The following is a 21,397-nucleotide window of genomic DNA, read 5'->3' as shown; positions in this document are numbered from 1 at the left end:
TACGATATGACAAACATAATGAAATCTATACACCTAAAAAAGATAATAAAGAGAGCGGACATGGGGTAAGATGATCAATTCTCGTTTAGAAAGACAGATGGGATGTGCATTGAACATGTGACAGGAGTCTACTGAGCGCATTTGAAAGACTCTAACTAGCAGTGTTTTCAAAGCAGATACAAAGACTCATGACCAAACCTTTGGCAGAGTGCAGGGAATCATATGAAAGAAGGGGAGTTAGTCTGATGGGGAAAGGTTAGGAGCTCTACAAGGACCAAATATATCTGGGCACAGGGTCTTTTCAGAGACTGACATTCAACCATGGACCATGTATAGATATAACCTAGAACCTCTGCTCAGATGTAGCCTGTGGTAGCTCAGTAACCAATTGGTTTCCCATAGTGAGGGGAACAAGGACTATTTCTAACAGACACTCAATGACTGGCTCTTTGACCTCCCCACCCCCCAAGGGAGAAGCAGTCCTGTTAGGCCACAGAGGAGGGCTTTGCAGCCAGTCCTGAAGATACCTGATAAAACAGGATCAGATGAATGGGGAGGAGGTCCCCCCCTATCAGTGGACTTGGAAAGGGGCATGGTGGAGATGAGAGAGGGAGGGTGGGATTGGGAGGGAATGAGGGAGCGGGACACTGCTGGGATTCAGAGTTAATAAAATGTAACTGATAAGAAAAAAATAAAATTAAATAAAAAAAGAAAAAAAAAAAAAGAAAAACTGCCTCTGAGCTCCACAAACTGAATTGCATGAACTCAGCTGCACTACACTGAACTGCACTGAATTTTACTTTATTGCCTGTACTTAATTCTACCATACTATCTCCACCAACTTTCTCCTTCTCTGAGCTGCTCTTAAGTAGCTTCCCTTTCCTGTCTGTTCTCCTGAGAATTTGGCATATCCTATTTCTGATTCATTCTATCAATCTTTCTCTGACTTTACACTTTGCTCTCAATTATATGTTATTGTTTGTGTTTAAAGGTATGTACTAAATTCAGCCCAGTGGGATTAGGGTGTGTATTCCATCCAGAGAGATTAAAGGTGTGTACTAAGTGCCTGTCTGTAAAGAGAAGCTTAGAGCCAGGTATGGTGGCATATACCTTTAACCTCAGTATTCCTCAGACAGAGGCAGGAATCTCTGAATTTCAGGCCATCCTCGTCTACAGATCAAGTTTTAGGACAGACTATCCTTAGACAGTGAAGGATATCATTGAATAGAAATTTGGTAAAGATGTAGGAGGGGGCCATGTTCCAGTCTCATCAAGAAGAACATGGCAGCTTCAGCAACATGGTTCTGGCTTTAGAGCTGAGGACAGAAGGAGGGGATAATGTGCTCTCCCTTGGCAACCAAGGAAAGCCACTCATGATACCAGCGTATAACAGAGGTGTCCCTACATGCAGGCCTTGAACAACCATTGAATGAGGATGTGAAGCTGAAGCATGAATTACCTTAAAAACCACAAGCTGTTGGAAATGCCAGAGTGATAGGAAAAGCTGCTGAGGAGAGCGGTGAGCAGAGAGTGGATGCAACTCAAGAGAAAGAAGTGTGTTGCAGTCAACAAAGTTGAAAAAAGTAGAGATCTGAACAGCGCTTTGACGTGAAACATAGAAATGCAGAGTTGGAGTTTGCCCAGTTGATTTTCAGTGTTGATTTGACCCAGCATTTTCTCATTATGCCCCCCGTATCTCTATTTTGAAACAGTAATGTATGTTCTGTTCCATCATATATGGAAAGTATGTAATCTGGTTTTTTATTTTGATTTTACAGAGAATTATGGTTAAGAGATTGCTTGTGTCTCAGAAGAGACTTTGAACTTTGAACTTTTAAACATGTTTGAGACTGTTATAAACTATAGGGATTTTTGTAATTGAACTAAATGCATTTTACATTATGTTATAGCTACAAGCCTTTGTGGGTCAGGGAATAAAATCTGGTGATTTTTAATGGTCTCTATAGACTTGTGTGTTTAAAAGCTAAGCGATAGAGAATGGCACTATGAAGAGGTGTAGCCTTGTTGGAGAAAGTGTGTCACTGTGGGGGGTGGCCTTTGGTATAATTTTCTCTCTGCTGCCTGTGGATTAAGATGTGGAACCCTCAGCTCTTTCACCAGTACTATGTCTGCCTGCATACTGCCATGTTTCTTGCCATGATGATAATGGACTAAACCTCTGAAACCTCAGTTAACTCTTTTCTCTTATAAGAATTGTTGTGGTTATGGTGTCTTTTCACAGCAACAGAACCCCTAACTAAGACAGAATTGTTCACTTATATGTGAATATTATCCGTTAAATAAATGACAACCAACTTATAATCTGTAGACTCAGAGAGGTTGGATACAGAAGAAGGGACAAGGAAAGACACATGGATCTCCCTGGGAAGGAGACATAGAAAAGATTTTATGGGTGGACTGCTGGTGAGGAGGGGAGTCAGAAACAAGAAGACCCAGGGAGATAGGATTGAGCAAAGGAATGCATGGTGGGCAGCTTGAATTGAGGGACATTAAAGGGATGGTATGAAAACCAATTGCAGTGCAAACTTAACTAAAATATATGAAGGTCATACTAGTGTGGTCTCCTAACAATGGAAAGAGACAGAGTCCCAACTGGCTATCTCTTGCCACCAAATGAGTCTTCTAGCACTAGGACTAGGTTGCATTTCTTTGAATTATTGGCAAATGGGGTACCATGGAAATCTCCAAACAACCTACACTGTTACCAAGAAAATGGGTTGTTCTCCTCAGAGTGACAATTAACCAATGTCTGATTTGGCATAAGCCCACTCTACAAAACAGAACCCATACCTGGCACTGCTTAGGTAACTAGGAACCAGAGTCTAGATAGTCCAGAGACCTAGAGTAAAACCAAACACTATTGGTCTTTTTTTTTTTTTTAAAGCATCAAGAACATGACTCCTAATGATATTCTGCTATACTCAAAGATCAGTGCCTTATTCAATCATTAGTAGTGAAAGCTTCCTCCTGTAGCAGATGGGAAAAAAATCTAAAGACCTACTGCCAGACTTTACACAGCGAGAGGGAGAGAAAGAGAGAGAGACTTTGGAAAACACAGCTCTAAATGAGATATCTCCATCAAATTCTTCCCCTCAGTGCCCAGGGAACCCTTCTAAGAGGAGGCAGAACTAGTGTAAGGGCCAAAAGGGATGGAGAACACCAGGAGAACAAGGTCCTCCAAATCCACTGAGCAAAGGTCAAATGAACTCACAGGGAACAAAGCAGTAAGCACAAGGCCAACATGGGTCTGCACCAGATTCTCAATGTATATATTGTTTACAGTATGTATATGCTTTCAGGTCAGTAGTTTTGAGGGACTCCTGAGTGTGTGGACTCATTGAGTGGGTCTCTGATTCCTGTGCCTGTCTTGGGTTTTTGTTTTGTTTATTTATTTATTTTTCCTTCTGATAGCTTCTTTGATCCAGCCTCAAATGTGATGGGTTTTGTTCCATTTTACTATATTTTATTTGTCATGTTTGGTTGTTATATTTTAAAAGTCTATTTTTTTTTCTAATGAGAGACACAAAGATGGCGCATCCAGATCGGATGAGATGTGGTGAGTAAAACTATAAGAACTTTCCATGTCTGCCCCAGCTCTGAATAATGACATGAAGATTTATTATTTATTTATAACAGTTTTAGGCCTTAACACACTCTTGTTCTCAACTAGCTCTTGTAACTCTGTTACACATTTATATTAATTCTGTTCTGCCAATTTGCTTGTTGTCTCTCCTCAGTTTCATATGTCTGATTTCCTCTGTGTCCTGCTGGTGACTCCTCCTGCCTCTGCTTCCTTCCCAGAGTGCCCATCTCTCCTAGAAGTTATACCACTCTCTCCTGCCATTTGGCTCTTTATTCAACCAATCAGAACGTGATGGAGAACAATGTTTAAAAATGCTAAGAACCAACGACCATTCGAGCAGATAATCTAGAACCCCTGCACGGATGTAGCCCGTGGCAGCTCAGTCTTCAAGTGGATTCCCTAGTAAGGGAAACAGGGGTTGAATAAATTGTAATAAATTAAAAAATAAATTGAAAAAATACTGAGGCAGGAGATACTTAAGTCCAGTCTGTACTCAACTCTCTGGGTACAGAAATTAGCATTTGAATAATACAAGGGCAATCTTTACACAGTGCATTAAAAGATAACCCAAACAGATGAGAAATTTGGAAGAGCAAAGGGAGGGAAAATTGTAATCAGGCTATATTGTAAGAGAAAAGAATCTATTTTCAATAAAAGGAGGAAAAGGGGACCAAAAAACAAAAAGGAAACATAAAAATGCCACAAAAACAAAAACAAAAAAATCAAAACAAGCATAAGTTCACTCAGACAAAAACAAAACAAAAAACAACAAAACAAAAGAAAATGAAACAAAAAATCCACTGAATGCCCTGAGTTTGTTTTGTGTTGGCCAACTATTCCTGGATGTGGGGCCTAGCATGGAGTGTGCTTGACATACTCAGTGACACTTCATTGGAAAAAAATGGACTTTCCCTTTGCCAGTGGTACCAATCCCAGGGAGCTTTTTGGTTATGGGTGGGACCCCTTGTCCACTTCCCCTCCTCAGTGCTGGGACCCAGCTGGTTTAAACCTGTGCATGTCTTGTGTATGCTGCTACAATCTTTATGAGTTTATATGTGCATCAGTCCTGTTGATCTGGAAAAGACATTTCTTTTGGAGTCATCCATCCCCTCTGGCTCTTAGAGTCTTTCCACCTACTCTTCAACGTAGAGTCCTAAGCCTCGCTGGGAGGGGTTTGCTGAAGACATTTTATTTATAACTGACTGCTTCAAAGGGTCTCACGCTCTGCACATCGCCCCTTTGTGGGTCTCTTGTTAATTGCCATGTACTTCAAGAAGCAGCTTCTCTGGTTAATTGCCACTGGGGGGAGGGTACGGCAAGAGATATATAGGCCATTGGTTACATAATATTTCTTAGTATTTAGAAAACTTATTATGTTACTTGAAACATCTTTATTGACTTCTCATCTTTTTAATTTTGATGAATGGTCCATAAGAAATTACTTTTGCAAATGACTTGATAATACAAAATGTGGATCTGAAATTCAATGCCTCTTGAAACAAAATTAAAATACACAGAAAAAATTGCAATAAATATATATATATACATACATACACACACACACACACACATATATATTGCTTAAACTACAATTCCGATTCCTCATATTTTTACACTGTTCAATCATGTAGACACCTACACTTCTGACAAGATAAGTAAAGAAAAAAAAAAGTAAAAGAAAGCTGAGGCTAAAACCCTAAAAATTATCTAAAATACTAAGCTTACTATAAGCACTTCCATTTCAAGAAAATCACCATAATTTTTCATTTATCTTTTATTAAATAAACCTGAGTGAATCATATAAATAACCTTATTATGCACAAACAGAACAAACATGCTTCGTTGTACATTATATAAACCCACATATTGGAATAGTTTTGCCCAGTTGTTCATCACATAAGTTATATATTTTCTCTACTCTAAAGTCTTCCGATATGATAGGCAGAGTTAAAAGTCCTCTTTGAAACTTCAGAGCCCTGATTTGGCACAGATGGCCAGCAAAAGTGAAAGGATGTGTGTGAACATTTTATTTTCTGCTCTCTGGAATTTGAATATTAAATACAATGATCTAAAGAACAAAGCTATGCTTTTTAAAAGTTTTCCTCATTCGTTTATAATAAATGAAGAAAATACAGTCCATGCTCTCTCCATGAATTGTGGAGAAGTATGCATGATTATTTCAAATATATCTTCATAGTTGTAATCTCTCCTAAAATTTATCTTTTGAAGTAGCCTTTAATAGTTCAGAATGGGGCTGTATTTGCAGATAGGGTTTTAAGAGGAGCCTGACTTAATAGAAAGTTACATAGTTTTGCTCTAATCTGATATGGTTGATGTTTGTATCAGAAAAGGAAAGCAGGAATTGTACACAGAATTAGGACAATGTGAGGATTCTGGGAGGTAGCAGGATCAATCTGACATTCAGGAGAGACACCTAAAAAGGAATTAACCCTGCCAGCACCTTGATTTTAAACTCTAGCATTGAAGGGTTCCTCCTAGTCTGTGCTAGTGTGTATTTGTTTTCTAACTTTATAAAGTCTCTGTGCCTATGTAAGAGTGAGGGGATAGGACAGAGAACAATAGTTTTTTTTGGGGGGAGGGTTGTTTTCTTTTTCTCTGTAATAAACAGATACTAATTTTTTTTTTGAGAAAAGAGTGTGATTCTTTGAGTAAAAACAAAAGGATAGAGTATATGTTTATTTTCACCTATTTTTAAAGGACTTATTTATTTTTGTTTTATGTGCATGGGTGTTTGCTTCCATGTACGCATGTGTACCACATTGCATGCCTGATGCCTGTGGAGGCCAGAAGAGGGCGGCAGAGCCTGTGGAACTGGAGTTACAGATGGTTGTGCACTACTGTGTGTGTCGTGGGAACAGAACCTGAGTCCTCTCTCAGAGCAGCCGGTGCTCTTAAATACTGAACCATCTTTTCAATCCCATTTTTCACCATCTTGAGATGCAGAAATTAAGGCACTCAATCTATCCTCCTATAATTTAGTGGAGCTCCTCCACCTCACACAAAGTCCGTGGTTCTTGAAGAACAAGCTTTTAGTGTGTTTTAGTAGCATCACCAGCAAGTGCTGTATTTACAGGAGGCAAAAACAGCAACAGCGTGCCAGCACACCCCAGTGTAACACCATGAGGGCATCCAGGAAGAGAACGAAAATCCCCCATCAGTAGGGGGGCACACACCATTTGATTCAGATTGCCTTCCTCACAGTTAATTAAAGACCTCTGATGACCAAATGTTTTCAAAGTCACTGGTCTCCCTGAAGAGACTCTCAGGGCCTGAGTATGGCAAACATGGCTCTAGCAGGTCCTTCCCTTTCCCCATTCCCTCTTCCTTGCTAAAAAAAAAAACCATTATATAACAATCCTCAAGCTGTCCGCCAAGATCTATTCCTTTATTTGGCCACTTCCTCGCCCTAACCACCCATCTTTACAATGGCCTTGACCATTTGTACATTCCAGACTCAGGGCAAGTTTTGAGAGGTTTTACCCATTTTCTTTTTCTTTCAAGTAAAATAGATTTTTTTTTTTAAATCAAACTTTGTCATCGAATATTTTTAACATGTAAGAAAGTGTTCTGAAGCTAATCCAAAGTGCTTTCAATAAAAGCAGATACAACTCAAAGACGGCAAGGGATTGTGTATGCCAGGGTGCAAGGGATGAGAAAGAAAACTGACAGCTTCCAGGGCATCCCTTTTTATCTAATCATGGATGATCTGCAGGTGTAAGGCTATAAAGTGGGCAAAAAGTAACTGAATTTTTAAAAACACCTTTGTTTGGCTAACAGAGAACCCCAAACCCCTTGCCTTATGTGGATGCGACAGAGTGGTCAGCAAGACAGAGTTGATACCTGCTATGTGGAAAATAACAACAAATGCAAAACCTGAAACTGACAGTCTATAACTCAGTGCCTGAACTGGACCTTCAGACACTCTAGGGCAGATCCCGCTGAGGCTATTGCTGGGAAGTCAATTGGATTTTAGCGTCTGTCAGAAACTCTCCATGTATAGAGTAAGCATTCTCTCTCTGCTGAAACACAGAGAAGAAGCTTTCAATAATAATCACACCGTAACTGTAACCATCTGGATAGAATGATTGGTCCCTCTCCTAAAACCATATTCAATGGTAGCTAAATTAAAGCTCTCTTCAGCCTCTGTTTCATGCTAATAAGTCATTATACATTGTGTTTGTGATCTTCACTTATGATTGTAGCAGGTGTTGGGAATGCTATTAAAAAAAAAAAAAAAAAAAAAAAAAAAAAAAAAAAAAAAAAAAAAAAGCACTCACCCTAAGATCCTGGCCATCCAGAAGAAAGGAAGTACATGTGTAAAGACCAGGATTGCCAAATGGATGATGTTAGAAAAGGTAAAATGTGCCTTAGGAACTCACATACATGCATGTACACATACATACACATATGTATAAACACACACACACACACACACACACACCAGAACTGACTACCTTGTATCTTAAATCTGGATGTTTAACACGAATTAAGAAAATATATATCCCTCTACGGGTTGAGAAAATCCTGAAACAAAGAGGAGCGGGGTGATAGTTAAATGTGAGTAAATTTTAATCAATCATCTCATGAAACTTGGCCATATGAACTGGAGTAGATAAAGCAAACAGGCTTCTAGGAGGCACTAATTTACACAAAAATGTATCCCAAGGTCATGAGCAATTTAACCAGAGGAATTTTTCCCTAAGAAATCCTCACTCTAGAGCATGGAGAGAGAAAGCCATCAGCTCATCACAGTGGCCACTGATTTTTCAGCACACAGTGGAAAGTTTAGGGGTTAAAAAAGGAAACTCAGGAAACCCACAATAGACATCTGAACACGAAATGATCTAGTGACAATAAAATTGGTTTCCCTTCCTTCCCTTCTTCCTCCTTCCCCTCCCCCGCCGCCGTGCATGTATTACCACAACTCTCCTAACCCACACCAGACAGCTGCAGTTTGGGGGTTTTCTGTGTGTGAGATCTACGTAAGAACAGAGTCACATCACATCAGTGACCAGTTCTTAATCGTGTTCTGCTGGCACAGCTGAGCTGAAAGAGAATGAAAAGTCGGGATGCGGCCACGTATGCCTGTAGTAGCTTGCAGAAGATATCCAAGCTGCTGCTGTACTGGGCTCAGACTGGCCTCAAATGTTTTCCCATAATGAGCCAAATGCACAGAACATCCAGAAGGACTACTTGTGGTAAAACTCTGTCAATGGAGACACACAGGTGGTGAATCTGTTCTGCTGCGTTATGTGTGGACAAAGAAATTACCCACTCGCTATAGATATTATATCTGATTACATCCCCCCCCCCAACACACACACAGCATTGAATAAGAGAGTCACACTTGGAAGTGCTTTGCTCTGAACTGGAGATTACACTTGGCAGAACTTCTGAATTCAAAATGAGGCAGCATTTGACATCCTTAATGAAATTTGATGTGTGGCTTCCGGTGTTTAAACAGCATAAAATCTGTATAATGTTTCATCTGAAAAGAAAAAGGGGGCGAGGAAATGAGGAGAGGAAGGAAAGAAGAAAGGAAGGAAATACTTTAAACTCGTGGGAGTTCACAGACATTTTCAGAACGGGTGACAATAATCTGTTGCTGTCTCGGGGAACACGTAGGCGATCAGTTGCCAAACAGTAGTCACAGTCACAATGGGCTTGTTCATTCAGGCTCATGGGAGGAGAAAAACAAGCAGGGACACCCTAAAAGTCAAGCTATCTGAAGTAAAGAATTTTTTTTACTTTTATAAAATTTTCTTTACATTTATAAAAATGTAAAATAAACAATTTAGATCTTATTGAAGAGTATATCATACTTGTAAGCCAACAAAAACCCACTCGGCTGTTCCCTGGTATTCAAGGAAATTAGTGCAAGGGAAAAAGAAAATGGGTCATCCCATTGACCTCACATCAAGGGAAGGTTCTAGGTAAGCTATTTCTAAAAAAATTTTACTAAAGTTATAATTATTATTACCTGTTTACAACCTGTATCTAGTCCCTTTTTTCTCAAAATTTAAATATTTTCTTTAAACACTAATAGTAATTTTTTTAAAAATGATGCAAATTCTTTATTGTTAAGAACTGTTTTCTAATTTCACTATTTCTATCACATTTATTCTGTGTGTGTGTGTGTGTGTGTGTGTGTGTGTGTGTGTGTGTTTGCATATTGCAGTACCAAGGCATATACATGGAGATCTGAGAAAACTCGCAAGAGTTGTTTCTCTCCTTTTACTTATTTTTCTACAATGTTAGACTAAGATGGCTTTGAAACCCCCCCCCCCTTTGATACAAGGGCTCACTGCATAGCTCTGGCTGGCCTAGAACTTGCTATGTAGATGAGGCTGGCCCCGAATGCACAGAGATCCATGTGTCCCTACTTCTTCAGTGCTGGGACTAAAGTCATATACTGCTTTGGTTTTTTAAATTTGTGTTATGGGTATGAGTGTCTTGCCTGCATGTCTGTATGTGCAGTGCTTTCAGAGATCAGAAGAGTGTGTTGGAAGCCCTGGATTTGAAGTCACAGACAGTTGTGTGTTACCATGTGGTGTTTAAGAAGCAAACCTACATCCTCTGCAAAAGCAGAAAATGTTCTGAACCACTGAGCCCTCTCGCCAGGTCAGCTAAGGGTGTTTGGTGAAGAACAGTCTTTGCTGAGTCAAATCAGCCAATCTTCCAATGTGTCTTGTACAGAGATTCTTTTCAGTAATTATAGGAAATTAAAAATGAAAATATTCGCACAACTCATGAAAGTTACATAATGTCCCGGTTAGCTGTAATAGTCAACTTGATAGAGCCTAGAGCCATTTTAGAGGAGAGGCCTAGCTGAGGGTTTGCAATAGATCAGGTTGGCCTGTGTGCATGTAGAGTGGGGACCTCTTGATTGTTCATTGATATAAAAGGGCCAGGCCCAGCCGATGTGGACAGCACCTTTTCCTAGAAAGGTGGCCCTGGTCCTGTGCTAAAAATAAGAAAAGTGGTTATGATAGAATCTGCACATGAGCAACCAAGCAGCCTTCCTCTGAGCTTTCTCCTGTACTGCCTTAACTCTGCGTTCTTAGTTAGAGTTAATACTGCCTGGATTAGCTAGCAGGCCTGCCTCGAAGTCTCCTGACATCGCTCAATAATGGACCTTGATCTAGAAATACAAGTCAAATAGTCCTTTCCTTCCCTAAGGTATTTTAGTCATGTTATAGCAATAGAATGAACAAAGGATTTTAGTATTTGTGCATAGCATGGCAGCATTATCAGACTTCAATAAAAAATTAGTCTCTATTCAACATCTTCATAAATTTTGTAAGACAATTTTAAAATTTTAAAATTGTTGTATATCATATTTAAACTAATTCTCAGCACTAATTTACATTAGAAACATCTGTCTACTAAATGGTTAAGTAGCCCTAACACTTCCCTATTTTCTAAAAAACTTCCAAAGATTAAGTTTACTTTTGAAGAAGTTTTAAAACTCCAGCACAAGCAGGGAAAATAATTCTCTGAAGTAGATGTTTGTTTCTATGTAGTTAAATGCATGTTATTATCACAAGAAACTCTGACTTTCAAAAAGTGTTAGTAGAATAGGAAAAAAGTACATTTTAAGGGAAAAAAAATGTTGGCTCCTGTAAGTGCTATTTATCACCAGAGATATTTCAGATATAGTTTGATGAGAGTTAATTGTTCGGTACTGTTTAGTACAAAGGGAGTGGAAGATAGTGCATCTAATTGATGCATTAGTCCTCATTCCCATCTTCAAAAGTTGCAGGAGGCATTTTTAACAGCCTTCATTTTCCTTGCAGGGGATCTTCTCTAAGCAGTTTGTTCTAGCTTACGTTTATTCAGCAAGAACCATTATAATGCATCCCAAGCACACACCTTTACTAGTCAGCACTAGCTGGAAAAGGAGCTATGGCTTTCATCCCCAGCACAAAGCTGGGAGCTTCCTCTGATTTCACTAAGTGCTTTCAGTCTCATCTTGGGACCATACTGACTGGACTGGATTCTTGCTCTGAAATGCACAGATGGCCTTCTCGTATTCATTACCATGTAGTGTTATTCTACAGTGATGGAAAATAAGCAGCTTCTTCCCATCCCCCTTTCCTGAGTCATCTTTCTTTTAAACAGGATTCTGTTAGTTTGAAGCGAAGCAGGTGGACAGAATTATGGTGAAGCTTCCTGTGACTCTCAGAAGTGAAAATGTATCATTAAGATTTACCTCTAGAATTTTCTACTAACAATTATAAAGAACTTCTATGGACTAGAATTTAGCATTTGTTCTTGAGTTTCTTGTATTTTCTTTTCCTGTCTACCTTTTAAAGGATGAAAAAAAATCCAGAACATTTTTAATAACACTTGCCTTCTGTATTAGTTAGGATTACTGATGCTATGATGAAACAACATGACCGAAGCAATGTGGGGTAGCAAGTATTTATTCCGTTTGTTCTTTAACCTCAGGATTCATCACTGAAGAAAGTAAGGACAGGAACTCACACAAGGACATGGAGGCAGAAGATGATACAGAAGCCGTGGAGGAGCAGTGATCACTGGCTTGCTCCTGTTTTCTTGTGTATAGTACTGAGGACTACCAGGCCAGAGATGGCACCACCAATAATGGAGTGAGCCCTCCTCTCCCCCGTCAATCAATAATTAAGAAAATGTCCTACAGTGCCTCCAGCCAATGCTTTAATCTCACTCAGAAGGGGAAATAGAACAGACAGCAGAAGAGGTTGAAAGAGGGAACAAGGTAGGAGAGGGAACACAAAGAGAAAAGAGGTTGGAAAGTAGATCTGGGATGAAGGTGGGAGAGAGCGGGGGGGACAGAGGGCCTGCAAAGAGAAGAGAAACCATGAGTGGGGGCATCCCTGTGGAAAGCTGGAGATTTAAGACAAGATAGGCTTCTTCAAGGATATGGAGGTAACTCTATCTGACATTCCAAGTAGCAAGGGTCATGTGGAGACTGAGAAGGACATCCTCTAAATAGTGGAGAAAGGTGAACACCAACCCACAAAACCTTCAACTCAAAATTTACCCTGCCTACAAGATGTGCAGGGATAAAGACAGAGCAGAGACTGAGGGAATGTCCAGCATGAGACCTACCCCACGGGAGAAAACCAATCCTTGACACTATTAACGATATTCTGCTATAATTGTAGACAGGAGCCTAGCAAAGCTGTCCTCTGAGATGCTCCACCCAGCAGCAGATTAAAATAGACGCTCAAACTCACAATCAAACATTGAGCAAAGCATAGTGGGTCTTGTGGAAAAGTGGGGAAAAGATTAGAAGGACCTGTAGGTGACAAGAGCTCCACAAGACCAACAGAGCCAACTAACCAGGGTCCAAAGGGGTGTGTGGAACTGAAGTACCAATCAAGGTCCATGCATACACTGGACCTAGGCCCCCTATACAGATGTAGCTGATAGGCAGCTTGGCCTTCATGTGGGAGTAAGGGAACAGGGGCTGTCTCTGATATGGGCTTTGTTGCCTGCTTTATGATCACTTCTCTCTGGTGGGGATGCCTTACCAGGCCACACAGGAAGAAGACACACTCAGTCCCAAAGGGACTTGATGAGCTGGGGTTGGTTGGAGGGGTGCTCGCCTCACCTTTCCTGAGAAATAGGAGAAGAAGGGAAGGGAGGGAGGACCTGAGAAGAGAAAGAAGGAGGCAATGATTGGAATGTAAAGTGAAAAATTAAATTAATTAATTAATTAAAAAGAAAATGCTCTACAGGGTTGCCTATAGCCCACTCTTATGGGGGCATTTTTTCAACTGAGGTTGCCTCCTCTTTGATGACTTCTGCTTGTGTCAAGTTGACATGAAACTAGCCAGACACCATCTAATTTGTAAGAAGAGCAAACTGTCAAATAGACAAGAGGCATCTAGCAGGTTTTTATTTTTTTCTTTTTTCTTTTCTTTTCTTTTCTTTTTTTTTTTTTTTAATACAAGGTTTCCCTGTGTAGCATTGGATATCATGGACTCTCTTTGTAGACCAGGCTGGCTTCGAACACAGAGATTCACCTGCCTCTGCCTCTCACGTATACTAGGATTAACGACACACACCACCACCACCTGACCAGTTTTGTATTTTTAAGTAATGTGTGAAGAAACTAAACAACAAACTTTTTTTTCTAATATTTTTTCTCATAGCAAGCTGATTTTAAAAGTTAAAGCTGTGTAGGATAAATAATGCTGGCTTCCGAAATTTCTGCTATCATCTGGAGAAAGTGCTGTGATGCCTGAGTTCTAGATTGAGTTGAGTAAATGTTGAAAAGAGGATATGAGATTTGACCTCCCCTTCTCCATTTTATTCAGTTCTCTTAACACTCTCTCCTAAGTACAGAAATTGCACAAAGGCACTTCTTTCATAGCAAGAAGTCTTTGCATGATTACTTAAACATACTTTTGAAAATGTCTTATATATTTATATGCAAAGATACTGATTTCTAAATATCTTTGCATAATATCAACACATTATTGACCAATTCAACTCATTGATATGATCTTTGATTCATTAATTTATTGTATCAACAAACAATCATTGAATACCTACTATTCCACATGACTCAGTCGTAAAAATGAAATAATTCTTTTTCTTTCAGAACTGATAACACAATTGAGAAGAACATTAATCACCCTAAAATTTTACAGACACTATGGTAGGAAAATGACTGGGCATGGTGGGGCCCACCTATAACTCCAGCACTGAGGAGACAGAAGTAGGTGTATTTGTGTGAGTTGAGGATCAGCCTAGCCTACAAAGCAAGTTCTAGGATACTCAGCCAAGGTTACTAGTAAGAACTAAGGAAAAGTAGCAGAAGAAGCTGAAGAAACAGAAGATGAAGCAGAAGCAGAACAAAAAAAGAAGGAGGAGAAGGAACAGGAGAAGGAGGAAGAGGAGGAGGAATATTTGTGAATATTAAATCCTTGGATTAACCCAGCATTCTTCAGTAACTAAAGGATAACACACTCATGTTCAGAAGAATGTTTATGGAAAATCAGTGTAATTCTTTGTGTTATAAGAGACCAGTAACTTCTCTGTCCCTACATGTAAACTTTCTAACAAATAGTATGGAAATGTCCAGTTCCAGTTTAATCTCAGTATACTGTTTTCATTTCCCTTAAACAAATATTTACAGGCAGGAAGAACAAATGGTTAACATTGTATCTTTAAAGCAGAACAGTGTAACACTTGATTTAAAAATCTCAGAGTCAGGGCTGGAAAGGGAGATCTTTGCTTAAGAGCATTTGCTGCTCTTGCAAAAGAAGTTGGGTGAACTCCCAACAATTCCATGGCTTCCATCTGTAACTCCAGTTCCAGGGTGTCTGATACGTTTTCCTGGCACCTGTGGGCAACAGGCATGTACATGGTACACACTCATGCATGCACATACTCATGCACATAAAATAAAAATAAAACATTTTTTTAATTCCAGAATCTTTAATTAATGCTTTATTCCCTTAGAGGATTAATTTTGTCTTTATTTTTTCCTCAGTTTTCCTTTAAAACAGCATTGTAAACGTCAAGCTATGGTACACTGAAATTATATAGCTACTATTTCACCCAGGTTTCCTGTAGTTTATTCAAATATAAGCTACATTTATGTCCAGTGTAAGTTTCTCCACCTGTCTAGCTCATATTCTTCAGTCAGTATTTTCATTCGTATATTTATAGACTTTAAAAATTTCAAATTCAATAGCTATTTAAAATATACAGAAAAAGTATCATTGTCAGACTCCACAGGCAACAAAAGTTATAAAATGACCAAAAATTTATTTTTAAAGATGTAGCTCTGTTATTATTGTTCTAAAACCAAGGAGGTGTCCTGCTGTTCTTATAGTTATTTTCTTGTTTAACTCTTACACAGAATAGTAGAATGATACAAAGTGGAAAAAAAGGGTTTCCTTAGAATTCACAGATATACTAAAAGAGTCAGTGTATAAGTATTTGTCATTAGGCAAAAAGAAATTACTATATTACACAATGAAAAATAGCTTGGAATGGAACTTTAGGATTGTATTCTCCATGCTTGGGAAGAAGACGCAGGAGGATTCTAAAGGAGACTTGGTCTCAAAGGATAAAGATTAAAATAAAATACTAGGGGGCCAAGATGGCTGCACCGGGAGAACACCATGTCTGAGAAGCGGGACAACACACTCCGTGCAGCGACCAGGAGACTGAACTTTGGGCCCTAAAACAACAGTGATCAATCTTGTTTCCCAGGTGAGGGGAGGCTCCCACGGCGTGGGAATCGGTTGGGTCCACTCTCGGCTGCCCAGCCAGAACCCAGAAGAGAACCCGGCTAACGCGGGCTTTGGGTCTCCGGGCTGGTGCCACAAGCCTGCTTGTGCCGATCACTTTCCCAGGCTGATTGGTGGGCACAAGGGTGCCTGAGGCTGACAGTCCCAGTTGCAAAAAAAACCTCACGGGGAAGCAAAGTTGCCAGACTGGTCACAGGTCACCCATTCTTGCCCTGGAAGGTCTCTCGAACCACAGGTACCCGCCGCCATCACAACTGAGCTCCCGCTGGGCGCAGATTACAGCTGCGCAGCTGCGCGCCCAGCTCAAAATCCCTACTCCCTCTTCGGAGGAGGCAGGAGGCATCCAGCAGAATCTGCCACAGACCACATTGTCTGTACCCCAACCCGAGATCGGGGCTGAGAAAACCCAATCCTTTCAGGCACTCTCCCAAACAGCGCCATCACCCTGCCGCAGCGGAGCAGAAGGATAAAGAGACGCACAGCGCTTCACAGTGCTGGAACTCCAGTGCTGCCGGCCGCTCCTAGCAAACAAACTACAGCTCGGGATCTGGGACTGTGGTCATTCTACACGTCCTGAGATTATCCAGGGTCCAGCGCAATAAGGTCTAGCAGCAAGTTCTATCACCGGCGCCGCCCCCCCCCCCCCGCCGACCCCTGGCAGAGAAACGCCGGCTCAGGGCTCAGGATCTGACTGAGAAGCCCCAACCCCTGCTGGCACTCCCCTGAGAGCACCTCCATAAGCTCGCCCTAGCAGAGGAGAAGGTCAGAGAGGAAGCACAGAGAAGCAGCCTGCTAAGGACACAGCACCCTCTCTCCAGCTCACCCAGCGGCCCCTAGCAGAGAAACCCAAGCTCTGGATCCGAAGACACTCAACCCTACCTGGTACTGTCTTGGGATCAGCAAACATAGATTCTACCGCTAGGCTGCTTCTGGCAGAGAGATCTGGGCCCGGGATCTGGGTTTAAGTACACTCATCCTAACTCTTTCCCGCACCACCCAGGGACCAGTCAACATAACCCCACCTGGCAGAGGGAAAGGACAAAGAGGCAGCACACAGGAAAGGCAGACACCGAGTCCTGCGTCCACAGTGTCACATAACTGACTGTTAGCCTACCTGTGCACTTCCGCAGCAGGACCAAAACAGAGAGTAGGGAGCAAGGGGAACCCCTGTGCATTCCAACTGGTCCTGCAAGAGAGTGAGTGAGCTTTCTAGGGAGAGATTGCCCCAGACCCAGGGCCTCTCCACAGAAGCAACCAGACGAGATCCCTGCCACCCACACCCCTAGTGTGGGCATCATAGGGATTCTTGGGACAACGACCCCAACACTGAAGCTTCTGCCTTGTGGGTCCACCGGGGTAATCCAGGCAAACAATCCATGGATCTCAGTCAGAACTGCGTAATAGTGGCTTGCAGGCCACTGCAATAGTCAGAGAATCCGCGCATGCACACTGCGCCCGCTAAAAGCGCAGACGAATAGCGCCAGCGTCACATTCTTTACTTAGGCAAAACTGAAAACACAGTGCACACTCCCAAAGCAGTGAACTTCTCTCATCTTCCTGAAAAAACAGTCCAGAAAACAGAGAGGATCATAGCCCAAACTACAATCTCGAGGAACAAACAGTGAGGATTATAAATAACCAGATGGCTAGAGGCAGACCTAAGAACACTCCCAACAAAAATTAGGACATAATGACATCACCAGCAACCCCACAAAAAAATGGACACTTCAATTCACTAGATATACAAGAAAACGACCTCAAAACTATGTTTCTCCAGCTATTAGAGGCCCATAGAGATGAAATGAACAAAGCCCTCAGAGAAATAACCAAAGAAATCGAGACTAACCAAGAGGAAACAAATTGTGCTCTCAGAGAAATGCACACGAAAATTGAGGCAAACAGAGAAGAAATGCACAAAGCTCTCAAAGAAATGTCCACACAAATGAAGGCAAATAAAGAAGAAATAAACAAAGCTCTCATAGAAATACAGGCAATTATACCCAAAGAAGTAGAGGCACAATTAGTGATACATAGAGGAAACAGACAAAAAATAGAAGCTATCATTGAAAAGCAGGACTCCACATTCAAACAGATGAAGGAAATGGTGCAAGACATGAAAACAGAATTAGAATCAATAAAGAAAACACAAATAGAGAAAAGCCAGGAGCTGGAAGCATAGAGAAAAGATCAGGCACTACAAAGGTAAGCATCACCAACAGAATATAAGAGATGGGAGAAAGAATCTCAGGAGCTGAAGATACACTTGCGGAAATTGACACGTCTCTCAAAGAAAAAATAAAATCAGAAAAGTTCCAAACACAAAACATCCAAGAAATCAAGGACACCATGAAAAGACAAAACCTAAGAATAATAGGAGTAGAAGAAAAAGAAGACATCAGACTCAAAGGTCCGGAAAATACTTTCAAGAAAATTATAAAAGAAAACTTTCCCAACTTAAAGAAGGAGATGGCCATAAACATACAAGAGGCCTACAGAACACCAAGTAGACTAGACCAGAAAAGAAATTCTTCACATCACATCAAAACACTGAACCTACAAAACAAAGAAAAAATTCTAAAAGCAGCAAGAGAAAAAGGCCAACATATGAAGGTAGACCTATCAGAATCACAGCAGATTTCTCAACAGAAACTATGAAAGCCAGAAGGGCCTGGACAGAAATCATACAGTCCTTAAGGCACCACAGATTCCAACCCAGAATACTATACCCAGCAAAACTTTCAATCAACATAGACGGAGAATTCAAGATATTCCAAGACAAAACCAAATTTAAACAATATCTGCATAGTAACTCAGCTCTACAGAAGTTACTAGAAGGGAAACTCCAAACCAAAGAAAACAACTACATAGAAGGAAACAGAGGAAATAGATAACTACACAACAAAAAAACCAAAAGAAGACAAGCAATGAAACTCAGTGACACCACCAACCCCACATCTAAAGTAAGTAACAATTGTTGGTCACTGGTTTCTATCAACATCAACGGACTCAACTCCCCAATTAAAAGACACAGACTAACAGAATGGATGCAGAAACAGGATCCATCATTCTGTTGCATCCAAGAAACACACCTATGCAACAAAGATAAACACTACCTCAGAGTAAAGGGCTGGAAAAATGTCTTCCAAGCAAATGGTTCCAGAAAACAAGCGGGAGTAGCCATCCTAATATCTAATAAAATAGACTTTCAACCCAAGTTAATCAAAAAAGATAAGGATGGCCACTATATTCTCATCAAAGGAAAAATCCACCAAGAGGACATCACAATTTTGAATATCTATGCCCCAAATACAAGAGCACCTACATTCGTAAATGAAACAATATTAAAGCTTAAATCACACATTGATCCTAAAACCCTAATAGTGGGAGACTTCAACACTCCACTCTCACCAAGGGACAGATCACCTAGACAGAAAACAAATAGGGAAATAAAAACACTTACAGAGACCCTAAATCAAATGGACCTAATAGACGTCTACAGATCTTTTCATCCAAACTCAAAAGAGTATACCTTCTTTTCAGCACTGCATGGAACCTTCTCCAAAATAGACCATATAGTTGGTCATAAAGAAAGCCTCAACAGATACAAAAAGATTGAAATAATCCCTTGTATTCTATCTGACCACCATGGACTTATGCTGGACCTCAATAACAGAAATAACAAACAGCCTACACGCACATGGAAACTGAACAACCTGTTACTCAACGACAGCTGGGTGAAGGAAGAAATAAAGAAAAAAATTAAAGACTTCCTAGAATTCAATGAAAATGAAGGCACAACATACCCAAATTTATGGGACACATTGAAAGCAGTGCTCAGTGGAAAATTTATAGCACTAAGTGCCTGCAAGAAGAAATTCGTAACATCACATACAAACAACTTAATGGCCCAACTGAAAAACCTAGAAAAAAAGGAAGCAGATACACCCAAGAGGAGCAGAAGGCTGGAAATAATCAAACTCAGGGCTGAAATCAATCAATTAGAAACAAATAAAACTATTCAAAGAATCAATGAAACAAAAAGCTGGTTCTTTGAGAAAATCAACAAGATAGACAAACCCTTAGCCAAACTAACTAAAAAGCAGAGAGAATCTATCCAAATCAACAAAATCAGAGATGAAAAGGGTGACATAACTACAGACACAGAGGAAATTCAAACAATCATTAGGTCATACTACAAAAGCCTATATGCCACAAAATTTGAAAAACTAAATGAAATGGACAATTTTCTTGATAGATTCCATCTTCCAACATTAAGTCAAGATCAGGTAGAAAGACTGAACAGCCCTATATGCCCCAAGAAAATTGAAGCAGTCATTCACAGTCTCCCCTCCAAAAAAAGCCCTGGGCCAGATGGTTTCAGCGCGGAAATCTCCCAGACCTTCAAAGAAGTGCTCACACCAATTCTCCTCAAACTATTCCACAAAATAGAAACAGAAGGTACATTACCAAACTCATTCTATGAAGCAACAGTCACCCTGATACCTAAACCACACAAAGACCCAACAAAAAAAGAGAACTTCAGACCTATCTCTCTTATGAACATTGACGCAAAAATACTCAATAAAATACTTGCAAACCGAATCCAAGAACACATCAAAGATATCATCCACCACGACCAAGTAGGCTTCATCCCAGGCATTCAAGGGTGGTTCAACATACGGAATTCCATCAATGTAATCTACCACATAAACAAACTGAAGGAGAAAAACCACATGATCATCTCCTTAGATGCTGAAAAAGCATTTGACAAAGTCCAACACCCATTCATGTTTAAAGTCTTGGAGAGATCAGGAATACAAGGCACATACCTAAACATAGTAAAGGCAATATACAGCAAGCCTATAGCCAACATTAAACTCAATGGAGAGAAACTTAAATCAATCCCACTGAAATCAGGGACAAGACCAGGCTGCCCACTCTCTCCCTACTTCTTCAACATAGTACTTGATGTCCTAGCCAGAGCAATAAGACAACTAAAGGAGATCAAGGGGATACAAATCGGAAAGGAAGAGGTCAAAGTGTCACTATTTGCAGATGATATGATAGTATATATGAGCGACCCCAAAAATTCAAACAGAGAACTCCTCCAGCTGATAAACACCTTCAGCAAAGTGGCAGGATACAAAATCAACTCAAAAAAATCAGAAGCCCTCCTGTATACCAAAGACAAAAGGGCAGAGAAAGAAATTAGGGAAACAACACCCTTCACAATAACCACTAATAACATAAAGTACCTTGGTGTTACTCTAACCAAGCAAGTGAAAGACCTGTTTGAGAAAAACTTCAAGTCTCTGAAGAAAGAAATTGAAGAAGATCTCAGAAGATGGAAAGATCTCCCGTGCTCATGGATTGGTAGGATTAACATTGTGAAAATGGCCATCCTGCCAAAAGCAATCTACAGATTCAATGCAATTCCCATCAAAATACCAACTCAATTCTTTACAGACCTTGAAAAAAAGATTCTCAGCTTCATATGGAGAAACAAAAAACCCAGAAT

This window comes from Psammomys obesus, unplaced genomic scaffold, assembly GCF_907164565.1.
Source record: "Psammomys obesus unplaced genomic scaffold, mPsaObe1.curated_primary_1811, whole genome shotgun sequence".
In the NCBI taxonomy this organism is placed as follows: Eukaryota; Metazoa; Chordata; class Mammalia; order Rodentia; family Muridae; genus Psammomys; species Psammomys obesus.
The sequence above is the reverse complement of the archived record's forward strand: the minus strand, read 5'-3'. Positions refer to the sequence as shown.